Below are 15,920 nucleotides of genomic sequence, written 5' to 3'. Positions count from 1 at the left end.
GCAGCTGAGAAGAGGTGACACATCATGAATACACACAGCGGGGTTAGGCTATGAAAGAACTGAGATCTCCTCCTTTCAGAGAGGATCCCAGGAAAGAAGATGGGTTAAGATTTAGGAGAAAAAAAAATTAAAGTAGGGAAAACAAGGAAGCCGAGGTAGAACAAATGGATGGTTTCTAGCTTCTTGATAGAGTGGGAATTGAGACCATCTTCCGGAAGGAGAGGGTTCAGGTGACGTTGGTGGCCTAAAGAGAAAATTGTTGGGAAAATGGCTTTGGTGGGGGGTGCAACAAGGAGTAAACAAGTTATGAATGAAAGGATTGCCAAATGGCTTCGTGATGCTGAGGGCAGAAAACACATGTTTTTGGTTTATATGGCCTTCTGCTGAAGTGCTCAGAAACCTGCAAGGGGAACAGTCAATGATGGGGCCCCCAGAGGAAGGGACTGGCAAAGGGGCGACAAGAAGGAGTGAGGAGAGGGGTTCTGGACCATCAGCACACATGCCAACAGCTCATCACTGCATGGTGTCTGTCTGGTCAAGGAAAGGAGTGACCAAGAGAGGAGCTGAGAGACGGGGGCACCATGGATGGGCTGAGGACAAGTCTCCACAGGAGGGCAGGGGGCAGGCAAGTGGCAGAGGAGGAAGGAGGTGGAGGTTTTGATCAAGAAGGTGAATCTCTGAAGTGGAGCAGTTCAGAGCAGTGAAGACAGAGAAAGAGAAGCAGCCCCTGACACCTAGGAGCTGGCCCGGTGCCTGGTCTGGGCCTCAAATTCTCCTGTTGAATGTCAATGATTTTGTGAAAAATCAACATCAGATAAGGCCACTCTGTGACCATTGTGGAACAAGACAAAAACACAGCCACCTGGAAACTATAGCTGAACACAGACAAAGCATACACATTGGCCATGTTAGAAAGTACAGGGAAGCCCAGCTAACTGAGTGACTGCTGCTTCTTTTCCAATGACAGCGTTAGCTCTGCCGCCCTCCCTAGAGATATGATTTAAGATATCGGCCCAGAGGTACCCAGGTTCCTGATCTAGAGCAAAAGCCCTGCTACTTTAAGCCCTTCCCGAAGCCACCAAACACAAACCCAAGTCCTTTAAGTGCTTTCCTCTAGCACCTTCTTGTTCTGAGCTCTCCCATGGCTCCCACGGTGTGAGGTCTCCATCACTGCACCACGCAATAAACCCAACTTGCTCAGTTACAGGTGTGTTCCTGGTGGTCTCTGGCTAGAGGACACTGACCACTGATGAGCGTTCTAAGATGCTGCCCTGCCACTGGCACGGAGTGGCGTGGAGACGGTGGTTACTGGAGTCAAGGATAAGATGCGTTTCCTTGTCAGGGGGAAGAGAGAGTCATACCCAGGAATATTCCTGTAAGTGACTACAGGGAACAGGGCTCAGAAGATGGGTGACGTCGGAGAAAGAATGCCTGAGCAGGAGGCACAGACCTCAGGAGAACAGAGACTTCTGCAGGGGCAACACTGAAGAGGAAGGCGCAGTGGGGAGCGCGGCGTATTCCCAGAAGGCACTGTGCTCCCCCACGCCTTGGCCCGCGGCGCTCAGCCCTGGCTGGTACAGGCTGAGTGAGAATCCTCCCCTCTCCCTGATACACACCCAGCTCCCAGATCTGCAGAAACCAGGCCATTCCCATACTCTCCTGAAGGGATGGTGGGAAGAACAAGAAACTCCAACAACCAGTCCAGACAGATTCTTCACAACTTTGCCAGTAGGATGCAGTCTGGGATGAGCGGGGAGCTGGGGGAGGAGAGGAAGTGCAAGAGTAAACAGGTGCCCTCCGCTGGACAGCAGGGGAGGGTGAGTGGTAAGAGGGAAAGCCGCCTAATCACAGACTCACGTGACCTTGTGAACAGAGTCTACCAGAAATGTGAAGACAAAGGAGGGTTACCAAGTTTTCCCTGCTCATCCTCATTCCATTCTTCAGGTGACGAGCTCCGATTTCTTCTCTTTCTACGGCTGCACTGCTCTCCTGCCAGTGAATTCTGAATGAGTAATAGAACCAGTCCCATCGACTTACTTTAACTTTCATGATCTAGATCAGCTTTTAGACTTCTAAATCAAACTTTTCCTCATTCAGTTTATTCACATGAAAGACATCTATTTTTAAGAGAAGAATACCTATCGAGTAATAAAAATATTGATTTTTTTTAAAAAAAGGAAGGTGAAGAATTGACATTCACAGTTTTGTCGGTCTAGGCTGTCCTGAACCAAGTTTCTGACTGCATTTCTATTTTCACTCATCACCAGTGCTAGCAAGAAAAAGTGATTACTAGGGGATTTCTCAGGCCTGCCGGAATTGCCACAACTGCTTGCTAGGGTCCATTATCTCTGATAATGGAAAATCTTCCTCTCCCAAGTGTTCACATAAAGCAACCACCGGCATGCCGCACAGCATTGTGTCCCTGCTGCTCTGTGAGCACCGACTCTTATAAGAGCGCTTAACTGCGGGTTCGTGGATGGGCTCTAGGGACTTTATACTTTTTCTGAAAGTATGTAAAATGTTTATGTGTAGGCACATTTTCCCAGGCAGAGTCCAGAACTCTCGGTGTCATGGACGTCTACGAACCCCAGAAGGTACTAACTGTTCCGTACAATGAAATTTCTACCTACCACCTCATCTAAGGAGCCTTCTTTGACAAATCTGCCAGTAACACTGCCTATCCAGTTGGGATGCCCCAAGAACCTTGTCATAACATCCCTCACACTGACCTTGGATTATCTGCTCCTTCTGGTTCTCCAGTACATGATGACATCTTGAGGGCAGGGACTGTGACTTCTATTTCTCTTCCTAACACACAGCTCAGGTCCTGGCATGTGATACTGACTTGATAACGGTTTGCTGAACGTGCAGGTCAATGGGTAGGAAGACAGTGGACGAGCAAGTGAGTGGCTTACCTTTTTACAAGGCAGAATTCTCTCTCACATGGCTTGGGCTCAATGGTCACCCTCCTCGGATACCTGCCTTACCTCTCCACTCAGCCACTTTTTTGTTACAATGCTCATCACACGAGATAACTGTGTTTTAAACTTGAGTGTTATACTTATTCAATCTGTCAGAATTCGATCAAACTAAGCTGACCCATAAGAGGCCACATAACTCATACAACGCTGGGAAGGCAGTCACTAAATGGTACTGTCCCTCAGTTCAGGGCACATGGGAAAAAGGGTGTGGGTGTGAACAGGTCACACACTGGGCTAACTCATGAACTGGGCAAGGGATTTATTTTGTGCCCTCTAAGCTCCCCTTCCTGCCCATTAGGCCCCAGCCAGGATCCTCAACATGACCTAGTGCTCCATCATCAGACTCATCTGAGACAGGCAGCACCAGGGAATCTTTCAGATGGAGAACACACAGAACCACCCGGCTTGACGCCATGGCATTCAAGAAGTTGCACAAGTAGCACCAGTTTTCCCTCAAGTCTATGAACAGTCACTTATTCACAAGAAGGCATTTGCTATGGACTAAATGTTTGCATTGCCCCTTCAAAAATTCTTCTGCTGAAACCTAATCCCCAATGTGATGGTGTCTGGACATCGGGCCTTTGGGAGGTGACTAGGTCATGAGGGCAGAGCCCTGTGAATGGGGCCAGTGCCCTTATGAAAGAGGCCCCAGAAAGAGCCATTGCCTCTTCTGCCATGTGAGGTCACAGAGTAATGACAGCATCTGTGATCCAGAAAGTGGGCCCTTGTCATATACTGAATCTGCTGTCACCCTGATCTGGGACTTCTCAGCCACTAGAACAGTGCAAAATAAATTTCTACTGTTTACCCAGTCTGTGGTGTTTTGTCACAGCAGCATGCACAGACTAAGACAGCACTTAGAGCCAATAGCTTGTTATAACTCCTTCCATCTCACAGCATTCTTGGTCAAACTTTTACTCATCCTACAAAGTTCACTTCAAGAATCACCTCCTCCAGGAAAACCACCCCTCTTCACCTCCACACTGAAGGTGTGGCTGGCCCTTCTCTGTCCATGTGAATCCTGCTGACTCTGCAGATTCCGAGGACCATATATGGATAAACCTCTCTGTCTCCCTTCTAAAGCATAAGCACATTTGTGGGCAGGCACCATATCTTCTTCAACTTTGAATTCCCAACAAATAGCCAGGTCTTAGCACTTCACAGATGCTCGAAGAAAATTAACTAAATGAATCACTGAACAAACAAAAAGAGGAATGGATAAATGTGTATTTCAGAGTAAAGGTTGAGACACCAACACATTCAGACTCAAAGGATACACTTTGGTGAATTCTGATGGTGCTGACATGGAGGACAGTCTGCTGAGAGGTGCTCTTCCTAAAGAAGGGTCACCCAGCTACTGAGGTGATGGGTAACACTGGCTTCCCTATCCTGCGCCTTGATCATCAGCTTAGCTGGGACACTCAAACAGATACAGGTAAACTGAAAAGAAGAGTTCTATGCTTGTCACACTGGACACTGATAAAGACAGACAAGGAGTTATGAGATCAAAATGATCTGCTTAGCGGGGAGGGAACAGCTCTGTGGCAGAGCACATGCTTAGCATGCACGAGGTCCTGGGTTCAATCCCCAGTACCTCCATTAAAAGGAAAAATGACCTGCTCTAATTCAGGCTCTTGGCCTGAGGGTGGTTAATGTGAAAATCACTAAGGCAGCCCCAGGACTTCGCCAAAATCCAAAAGAACACATGGTAAGTATTTTGTGGAGGGTAATGCTTCATGCAATCATCAGTTATTGGACCATTAAGAAAAGCTAATATAATTTCATCTCACGGGGTAAAGGTAACCACAGCTCAAGAACTAAAGAGACAGCAGTGCCACACCAGCAAAGAGACCCACTGGGGTTGGGCAATGAGGGAGGGATCCAGCCCTGAGCAGGCAGATAAACCTACATTATTTAGTGAGGGTTTACCACATATCGGGCAAAGCTGAGAGTTGAATATCCATTATTTTATCTAATCATTACAGCAATTTCTATGAGCTAAATACTATTAAAACCCCATTTTGATAAAGTAACTTAGCCAAGCAAGATCACAGGGTGAGGGTGTGGTCAAGCTGAGACTGAGCTCGGACACACTCAACAACAGAGCTCTTAACGAAAAGCACAGACATCCCCTGAAGATGGTCACTAATACGCATTAGAGACTATCACAGGGGGCTTGGTCTACCCTGGTGCTGACTGCCAAAGCAGGCCAGTCTGCTCGGGGTGAGGCAGCAGGCTTGTCAAAGTCATGCCGAGTTCTCAGAGAAGAAGAGGGGTGACAAGGGCTGAGCACGGTGTCAGGGCCACAGCTAAACCAGCTCAGGCCAGGGCAGAGCTCAAGACCCAGCAAAGGGAGAATGAAGGGCTGGCAGGAACAGAGTTAAAAAAGGCAGGGATTAGAGGAGTCCGAGTCTGGTTCCCAAACAATTAGGGTACTCAGAGACATGCAGACTAAGGCTGGGGCTTCCGATGCATAAGCTGCCCTGGACCCAGTGGGCTCAAGCACTGGGCAGACGCTGAATTGTACACTTTAAAATGCTTAAGCTTATGCTATGTGACTCTTAACCTCCCATAAAACAAAACAGGGCTGTGATGAGCCTGTGGGCCCAGGCGTTTGCTGACTAAGGTACACGGGACTCTGCCCCAAACTGCTACAAGAGGGTCTGGGAAACATGTCTTTTGAGGTACAGTTCAGGTAGCTGGAATGTCTATTAAATAAAAAAAAAAAAAGATTGGGAGAATGAAACCATAGTAGGAAAGTTTAACTCTCTGAGCTACCCTGCCCTGTGGGCAAGGTACTGCAGGATTACTCATGATGTTCCAGAAAGGTGACCTTCCATTAATGGGTGGCTAGTTAAAGGAAGCAGACTGAGGCTCAGTTTAAGGAGGTATTGATGATAGAAGCAGATGAGCTGTCTCTCAAACTGGAGCAGAACCTGTCAACGATATTACTGACAACTGATACGGTTCTTCAGTGAGTGAAGCTGGACAAGATGACTTCGGTATTTTTTCCAATATTGAGATGCTACAAAATTCAGTTGTCTTGACTCCACTTTTCTCAGAGAAACTCAAACTGCCAGCTCTCCTAAGTAAGAAAGCTGCATGTCACTTGGTGGTCAGCTATCTCTCCTCATCCTGTACTACAGAAATTCACACACAGCTTAGCAAACCAAACCACCAATGCCCGCATCTTATTCTCTTCCTGTAAATGTGGGGACAGCAGAACTGGAATACTTATCAGGGGAAAAAAAATCTCCTCTGGCCAAGAACAATTTTCTCTGAGAACAACCTTCATAGAATTTGCTGACAATGTATCTCATGATTCTCTTTTCTCATGGAAAAAAAAGTAAACAGAGCTTTAAGAGAAGAAAAAAAAAGTCAAAAGGATATTGCTGGCAAAGATAGACCTGATTAAGAGAGCACACTAAGGGAAAGATTAAGCAGATGTGTGTCAAGGTGAGCGATGGTTTAGATTTACCAGACTGCCAATTGCTGGCCTGACAAACATATCATTTTGTGGGTGACTCTGGCAGAGAGTATTTAAATAATGATAATTAGTTCCCTTTTTAAATCCTACACATATTATGATTAATAACTTACATTAAAACCCAAATGGCACTAATAGGATTCATCATCCCCAAACTTACAAAATCTAGGTCAAGTCTGACTTTCATAGGATGAAAGCAAACACAAAGTTGTTATGGAACGCTCTGGACTAGGTTATGTTAGCATCACCCTCACTGACTTAATCTAATTCCTGCATACTTTATTGTCTAAAGGCTCCTTCTGGTCTAATACCTACATCAACTTACTACAATTCAGATCCTACAATGTGCTTCATACTCAACACTCCCCATGTGACCCTTGGGAGTTATTAAATCACACAGGTGTTACTGGGGTTTTTTTTTAATCATAAAAGCTTACATTTTATTAAATCTTTGCCAGCAAGCCCTCTAGTTCCAGTATAAAAGTTCTTGGTTGATGACCAGATTTCTAGGTGGAGATGGAGGGGAGAAGAGAAAGGAAAAATGGCAAGACAAGGTCCACTCTGACAGGTGCTGCGTGAGAACAGGGACTTGGTCTGTTTTGTTCTCTGTGCCGTCCCTCCACCCAGAACAGCAGTGCCTGTTAAATGAGTGAACGGCCTGGTGAATGATGGATGAGCAGGCAAATAATACACATCGAAATGCCCAAGATCAAGGACAGAGAGGTCAGTCAAGGCCAGGAGGAGGGGTTCAGCCACAAAGAGAGTCAGTCCAGGGAGCAGGCTAGGGTAGAATGGAGAAATTTCAAGAGTTAGTTAATGCCTTGTGAGGCCCTAGTTTTCGGGTGGGGAACCTGATTATCTACAAGGAAGCAGTCAACATTCTTTAGCATCAGAAAGTCTAAAGTCTAAAATGCCAGCAGCAAAAACAAGGCATGCCGTCAGCCATGGTCATGGGTGAGGCTGCTGCCTGCTATTGCTTCTGATGTCCCCTGGTTGCAGATATGGTGCTTATTTCATTCTTCTGAGACTCATGAGTTACATACACTTGCTCTGCTTAGTGGGCCCAGGGCACTGTGCAAAGGCTCAGCTGGGTTAGGAAATTACTAAGACTCACCCCTTGGCTTCTCAAGTTTCAAGAAGTCTAGGTCAAAGGGCAACTGAAGGCACTGCCTTGTGCATACGTGACCTGATAGAGGCCTACTGTGAAGGTAATTCAGAAGAAATAGGATGCCTTCAAATTCTAAATTAGATCATTAAGCATTTCCTAACATGACTGGGGTCACTGGAGAAAAACTTCATCTATCAATACTTTGAACATGTGCATTCCACCAATCCACAGCATCCAGGCAGACGGTTTGCACGGTATGTTCATGGCAGATTCTGTCACACTGGGATTTGCAGAAAGCTGGGATGACTTAGAGCTGGGAACGGCCCTTATTTCTACTTCTCATTATTGATACAGCTTGACGGCCCTCAAAAGAGAATACATGTTAACCTGAGACTAAAAACAACCTAAAAATCTGAAATTTTGCTTCCTAGGAAATTTTACAGAAATGACAAATACAAATTTTACACAGAAATAGCTTCTAGTTCCCAAGAATTCTCAAATCATTGTGTGTGTATGTGTGCCATACATGTAAAGTTATTCTAAAGGGAAAAATATCAATATTGACACTTTCCCCAAGCAGCCCAAAGATGAGGTGAAAACCTATGGTAAATCATGACTCGGACAAAATTTCTACATGCTAGTTGCAGATATACTTATCACCTGGGATCCGAATAATTCACAGAAGCAGTTTTACAGAAGCCTTTAAAATCTGCATAACAAGAGGACACACGGAATTTTAGAGCAGCAATTGATGGCTTCTCCTGACTGGTTCCTATAGCTTTGGCTTCTCCTCCCAAATTCCTTTTGCATGAAATTCAGTTGTGTTTGGAAATTCCTCCTGATTAAGAAAAGATCTAATTTATAAACTGAAATTACTTGAAAAATCTAGCTCTTGACTCTGGACAGACCCAGTAGATGTATTCTTCAAATCTAAAAACTATTGGGATATGTGAAGTTTGCTTAAAGAGTAGATCTTCAGTGTTCTCACCACACCTGCAAACACAGACAGACAGACACACACCCCTCCCCTAATGTAATCATGTGAGGTATGGATATGTTAATTAGCTTGACTGCAGTAATCATTTTACAATATGCGTATATCAAAACAACACATTGTACACCTTAAAAACATACAACTTTTGTCAACTGTACTTCAATAAAGCTGGAAAAAATTTTTAAAATAAGAAGTAAAGTATAAATTAATACACTTAGAAAATGGAAAAGCTTCAAGTCAGAACTCTGTAACTCTTTCCAAATCTCTTTTGTGTGTATGTAAATGCGCATTTACACATGTGTGCCTGTGGATACACTTGTGTGTACACGCACATGAATGCATGTGTAACTTCAGAGAGGGCAAGTTGGTAATAAAAAGGGTAGCCTCAGTCCTTATGGAAGTTATGGAATGAAAAATTCCTAGTTACCATAGCAACTGCTAGGTTACATGACACAGGAGCAAGGAGATACAAAGCATCTTAAGCAAACACTCTTGTTTTTTCATGCTTTGCACATTCCTTGGTGTTTTTAGAGTGGCACGCCTGAGGTCTCGGCAGTAACTGTCTCTGAAACCTCATTTCACAGTTTGAAACAAGACTGGGAGAAAGGTAAGACTATGTCACTCTTGGCTTGCTGCACAGCCAGAGAAAGCTGGTATTAAAACAAGTTAAGAGAATTTAAAATGCATTGAAATATTGCTAACTATCCGAGAGACAAACAAAAAGTAGGAGGTAAAAAGGAAGAGAAACAAATAAGACAAAAATAAATTTGGTTGCAGAACAGCAGGTATTTCTCTCTCTTTTTGGAGTGAAGGATGTGTGGGGAAGAGAAGAATGCCTGAAAAGAAACGGAAGTCTGTAAGTGGTAATACAGACCAAAAATTTTTCTACTTTCCTGAATATGAATATGCACTTAGGGCACGGCGCCAAGGAGGATTCAAATCCTCGTATACAAACCTCCTTGCTCCATAAACCATGACTCACTGAAGTTTGAAAGTTTGTGTCTACTCTTTACCAAGTATGTATTCTCCCAAAGGTTTGTCCACATTTATAAACTGATGAACCTCCCTGTCTTTTCTGCTTGTCATTTCCAGGTTAAATTCCCCACAGCACAAAACCTTTCATTTAAAACTTTAAATCTCCACTGTACTGGAATCCTGAGGCTGGTACAACTTTGGATTTGCACAGATATGGTTTGAGTGCTTGAACTTGGGAAACACTTCAAATCATCCACAACTGCCTTTGCTACTGAATTCAGGTCCACAGAAATTGACTGAAATCCTAGCGCTAGACACTGGGGATAAAAGTTCACATAAAACACAGAGATTGCCCTCAAAGAGGAAATAGCCTTTCTAAGAGAGAGACATGGGAGAGAGATAAATTTGCATGTTTGAAAGTAGTGGTTTGGAGCTAGGCTGTGGATAGTAGTTAGTTAATGAACTTATTAGCCAGTATAAATAAATAGACCCCTTTCTTGTTATTTCTAGGAGTTCAAGGCAGTAAGATCTAGGGTTTTGTTTTATTTTGGTTTTAGCTTGTCATTATTTGGAAGTATTATATCTCAATCCTCTTCAGGACATTCTGAACTCAGAAAAACAATTCCAAATATTTAATGACATGACTGGAAATATGGCTTTAACACCCTGATAGCAGGTATTTCTAGCTGGATGCTAGAGCCCCATTTGTCCCATATCAACAGCATTTCACAAAAAGTAAATTTTTAGAAATTCTAGCCTTAGGAGTATTTTTAGAACATAAAAGAACAGAATGATTCTTGGCATTGATAGGCATAGTCAATCAGAGTAAAAAAAAAAGGCCACTCAAAGTCTCCTGAGTAATCAACTGATACCCACTTTAAAATGGTGACATCAGCCTCCAAAGTGTTCAACATGCAGAAGTATGGATGCTGCTGAATTTGAGGGGTGGTCTTCAATTTAAGGAAGGAATTTTAGAGCTAGAAGAAATCTTCGATCTCTAATCTCCTACCTTTATAGATGAGAAAATGGAAGCTCAGAGAGGTAATGTGGCTCATGAAATTTGTACTCAATACATTTAATTTGGGGGAAATTTATTTATAGGATTTCAATTTTCCAAGAATAAAATAGACTTTTTTATGCTGAAAACAAAACAGTAAAAACATGAAAATAAGAAAAAATTTGCCTGTGATAATTAGTCAAGAAATCTTACTCTTTACATTACAAAAATAAATCTGAGCTGTATTAAAGGCCTGAGCAGAAAGTGCAACTCTAGAAGAGAGGAACATAAAATTGAGCATCTGGCCATTAGGGGAAGGACTCTCTAATTTTGAAGGCAATTTTTAATATTAAAAAACATGAGTCAACAGTTTTGCTCACATATGTGTAAAAATAGTAAGAAACAAACTGGGGACATGTTTGTTCATACATGTAACAAATATGACAAAGATTTATGCCCTTAATATAGAAAGAGCTTATTTAAGTCAGTGAGAAAAACGCCAATGGAAAAATGGACAAAGGAAGTAATTAGGTTATTTACAGAAGAAACACAAACGGATTGATATAAATTGCAAATATTCAACCTCATTAAGAAAGAAACGTAAATCTGAATAAGATAATATTTTCCCGTTATCAACCTGACAATACTTAGTTTTTCCTCCTAAGAATCATAATAATCAATGAGGGTGAGCGTATTGCAAAACAAGTATTTCATGTAGTGCTGATGAACATAAAAATTGGAACAAGCCTTATAGAAAGTAGTTGAGCAAAAAACATAAAAGAGATGAACACAGTTCATTCCTGTAGGTAGTAATGACTTAGCTAGGAATTTACCCTTAAGAAATAAAAGCTTAGGTAAAGATTTTGGTAGAGATGTACATCTCAGATCATTTATAACAGCAAAATTGAAGCCTATTAGCCCCTAAATGGGAACAGTAGTTAAGTGAACTATGTTATGGAAACATAAGGAAATTATCATAACATATACTTGGATATACCTGGGAAGGTGAGGGGAACAGTGATTAGTTCTCACTAAAGCTTTCTTCCTTGTAGCTTTCTATTATTTCTAAATTCTCTTTACAATTAGTAGAACAATTTTAAACAAAAAACTCTTTACCAGAAATGTGCTATAAATTCCAGCAAGCCGCCTGATGCCTTGTTCTCGTATGTTAACCCCCTAGAAACCTCTTCAGGAATGAAGCTTGTTTTCAAAAACAAATTCAATCAGTAAAACAGGTCAAGAACTATATAATATACTAATTTTAAAAATACGTTGTAGCTGGAAAATGGGGAAGTGGGGAATGGTCAACACCAACAATATGTAACTTCCCTTAGATTTGAGATTTATGCTCTTTGCCATTTATGATTTGGGTCTTTACCTGATCATAATCCAGGAAGTAAAAGAGATGATGTTTAATTTAGTAAATGCCTACAAGAAGGTGAAGAAATAATTTTCTAGCAATAAACACCTTATTCGAAGTACACCCCTTACCTTCTTCTCTCTGCTTGTCACCTTCTTTACTTTTTGTTTTCTCCTCCTTTTCCCTCACTAAACAGTGGGTGCCTGGGGGGCTCAAATCAGACCTTGCTCACTTATGTCTCTGTTCTATTGTGTGTGACGCCTGGTTCATTGGTGCTCAACAGATGCTTTTCTCCATGAACACAGGCAAGAGGAAATTAATCTACGCCAAATACTTGCTCAAAAATTTGCTCTGTATTTGAAAAGGAGGAACTTCTATTGAGATTAAAACTTATTTAGGCCCTCAACAAAGTCAACTTTGTGTGTTGTGGCTGAATGACCACTACTGGTAGCTAGCAGGCTAAATAGCTATTCGGCTGTCTCCCAACCTCCCCCAACAGGATTCTTTCTAATCCTGTCTACAAGCTCAAGCATGGGAATCCGAAATGAACTGCTAAGAGTGAAGAAACTAAGTGTCTGATTGATGAGGGACCCTGGCCTCTGTCTGAAGACCTCAGTGCAGTTCAGTAAGTGATCAAATTCCCCCAAGTTGGTGGGTCACCACACTCAGCTAAGGAACGTGCATTTAATTCACTCAGGATCTTCCATAGGCTAGTGTTACTCAATTCTTCTTCTCTTTCTGGGGTCCCCCACACTAGGAAGTCTGCAGCCTGCCAGCCTCTAACACTCAGAAGGAAAAGACACCATTCCTGGCTTTTCTATTCTGGATTGAAGCAGTCTCAAAACTTAAGTCTGGAAACCAAACCAAACCAAACCAAACAAACAAAACCCAAAAAAACAAACCACAACTCTCACTCCATTCTTTCCCAAAGGTTGTGGTACATCAAAGTAGAAGTTGGAGCAAAGACGCAAAAATGGCAAATCACAGACGGGGTGGGGGTGGGGCCCAGGGGAACAAGCAGCTGCAGATGTTGAACACACCTAGGGCCACTTGGATCTTTACTACTAAGAAGGATTTTCCCAGGGTGTGGTGAACTTTTCTCAGGTCTGTGCAGATCTCCTCCCTATGCCAAGATTATGAATAATACCAAAGGACAGGAATTTGAAATTTACTGACTTGGGACAGAAATGAGATCCACTTAAAATTGAGATACAGGTCAGATCTGATTGCCAAATTACAATGGAAATGGCATTTAACAGTTCAACATGTCATGAAAGGTCTCTGTCCACAAGCATCTGGCATTCAAGTGCAGTCTTCAAAAGACAGTCAGAATAAAACTGGCTCTCTGCTTTGTCCCAAGGGTTCTTCTCGTGGATTTTAAGGATTAGTTAGAATTCTGCCTTGTCCAAGCTCAAAAGCTTCCCTCTTCCACTTTGTTGGTGTACCCCTTAATCTCAAACTTGTAGGTATAAATCAGCACCAACGTGGGCCCTACGTGCTCTGGTCTCTGCCATCTTATATCCTGCAGTTCTATTCACTTACATCCTTCACAATTCCAGTCATACAAAGTCCAAGAGGAGAAAGTGCTATCTCCATGGTTTCCATCACCCTCTCGGTTCCCATGATTTTAGAGCTGTATCTGAGTAATGTTTCAATACAGAGATAATTTTTAGATTTGTGCTTCCCTATGAGTGTATGAGAAGCACAGAATGATCCCAGTTACTTTTTGCTGATAAAATTGCCTGTGCCTGCTTTCAGGAGGTGCTGTGTTACTTTTCTGATGTGATTACTGCTAATAAGTAGGGAGAGAAGCAGTTCAACAGAGATGCTTTACTTGGGGCAAGGGTCATTTCAATCAGGCTAGCCTTCCTGTAGGGCCCCACGAAACCAAAACTTCAGAAACCCCAAGAAATAAAAGCACAGAGACTGAGTCATGCTTTTCTCTGACAAACCTGAAGAGTCTCTGATAATGACTATTTTCATTAATGATTTTTTGCTTCTGATAACAGAGGCTAAAAGGTATATATTTCACTAGAATATTATCAACAGAAATATTTTAACATCTTCCTGTCAATAACGAACTTCCAACAGAATTAATGGATCGTAAAGTACTTATTGCCCATTTCAGAGGATACTCTTTATAATCCTATTTAGCAGGTGCCGGTTTTTGAGGAAACTCTTATCCAATCAAGACACATCGTATCTAAAAAGTTCTTTCCAACTGCTTACGACTCTCAGAGGAAAAATCCAGGATACTCAGGTTGATCGCAAAAAATAACACATCATCACAGGTCCCCCAACTTGTCACAACAGTAAGTCCACTGAGCAGGGAGAAAGTGATAGTATCCATCAACCATAAAATTCAGTTTGGAATATTATTATGCATCCCATCCTGTGGGGGTCATTAGAACTCTTTATCCACGAGAGTATCAATACAAAGCTTGTTTCAGCTCTCTAAATCCTAGCCAAGGCAAGATCAAGAGAGGTGTTAATGAATCATCATCCCTATGAAGTACCCTTCTCATCCTCTTTCATCACACAGGGTTAAGTCTTACCTGGAAACTTTCCACCCCACCTCCACCACTGAGGTCACTAAGATAGGTTTATATGACTCACGAAGTTTTCATGAGCTTCCTGAGAAATCCCTACCCTCAAGCCACCTCCTGCCATCTTAACTGTCTTATTATCACTATTGTTATCCCACTCTCTGTATTTCTTGGATCTTGAGGGACCTCTAATCCTTCATTCTGACTCAGCTCACCTCAATCATGCCCAGTCATTCCTGGAACCTGAACATGTTTACAAGACTCTGTTAAAACTGTTGAGCCTTGTTCACTTAATTATGGACAGATGTACAATAAATGAACATACATGCCGTATCTTATTTCTCCATTTTTTTAAAAGTCAGGAGGGAGAGATGGGAAAAGGGATAAAAAAACACAAAAACCTATTCCAGGTAAACCTCAGTGCAACAGCATCAACTTCTATAGACCGTAACAACAAGCCTTTTTTTTTTTTTTTTTTTTTTTTGCTTCAGTAATGGAGTGGGTGATTTTTTAAAAATTAAAGGCAAATTTTTATGTAATGACAAATAAGAACAAGGCCATGTTTTAAATAAAATATGGGTATTTAATGTGACTTATTAGAGAAATATGTACTGTACACTTGCCCACAGTCTGTTATGTTCTGTTATGATATTTTCAGCAATCTTCTATTTTTGCTATCTTGAAACAACATTTAGGGCTGCTGTATGCCAGATGGAATTTTTCCTTTCCACCCACTTCCCACTGCAAAAGGAAAAAAAGGTTCTTTGCATCCCACATGGAAATCTTTTATCTATTTCTTTTCCTCATCTTTATCAGCTGAAGTATCTGAATCACTCAGAAATCACCAAACTCTGGCTGAATCAATATGAGGCTAATATCATACAGCAGAGTAAGTACACCTCACGTGAACACACATGCCTGCAGGGGGTTTATTAAGAGAAAATACTTACGTTAGAGGCAAGCTCAAAATTCATTTCTGTAAAAACAGGACTGAAGCAAGGTCAACATTTTATAGAAAAATGATGTCGTGGTATATTTTAGGCTAAAGCTTATAAGTTAGGATTGAGCTATAACTGGACATTCTGTCTTTACAGCAAAGCTTGAACGTAAATTTACACTGGTTACTGCTTCATGCAACACCAAGAGAGGAAAGGACAGAGAGCTTCAAAAGGACTGAGTGTGACCCACTCTTTGCTTGCAAACCTGTTCCCACACTGTAGCAGAGGAATCTCAAAAATTCAAATCTAATCCTTTCTCTCTTTCCCTTTCTTCCTTCCTTCCTTCCTTTCCTCTTCTTTCCTTTTCTTTCTCTCTCTCTCCCTCTCTCCTGTTTAAATTCTTCCCAAGAGCTCAGTACCATTCTGAGCACATGAAGCCTTGCATCCTCTGGCCCCTGTGCCTCTCCTGCCCAGCCCTGCCTCCTCCCCCCACCCCTTGGCTCCAGACACTTGGTTCTGCTGGCAGAGTCGCAG

The 15,920-nt window shown here is 42.2% G+C and overlaps 1 protein-coding gene across 8 annotated transcripts in view; it reads right to left on the bottom strand.

Moving 5' to 3' along the window:
- The window catches only part of RAPGEF5 (Rap guanine nucleotide exchange factor 5), a 353,892-nt gene that overhangs the window by 77,171 nt on the left and 260,801 nt on the right, over positions 1-15,920 (bottom strand). The gene's annotated exons all lie outside the window — the stretch shown is intronic.

This window comes from Camelus ferus, chromosome 7, assembly GCF_009834535.1.
Source record: "Camelus ferus isolate YT-003-E chromosome 7, BCGSAC_Cfer_1.0, whole genome shotgun sequence".
NCBI lineage: Eukaryota > Metazoa > Chordata > Mammalia > Artiodactyla > Camelidae > Camelus > Camelus ferus.
The sequence above is the reverse complement of the archived record's forward strand: the minus strand, read 5'-3'. Positions and strand labels throughout refer to the sequence as shown.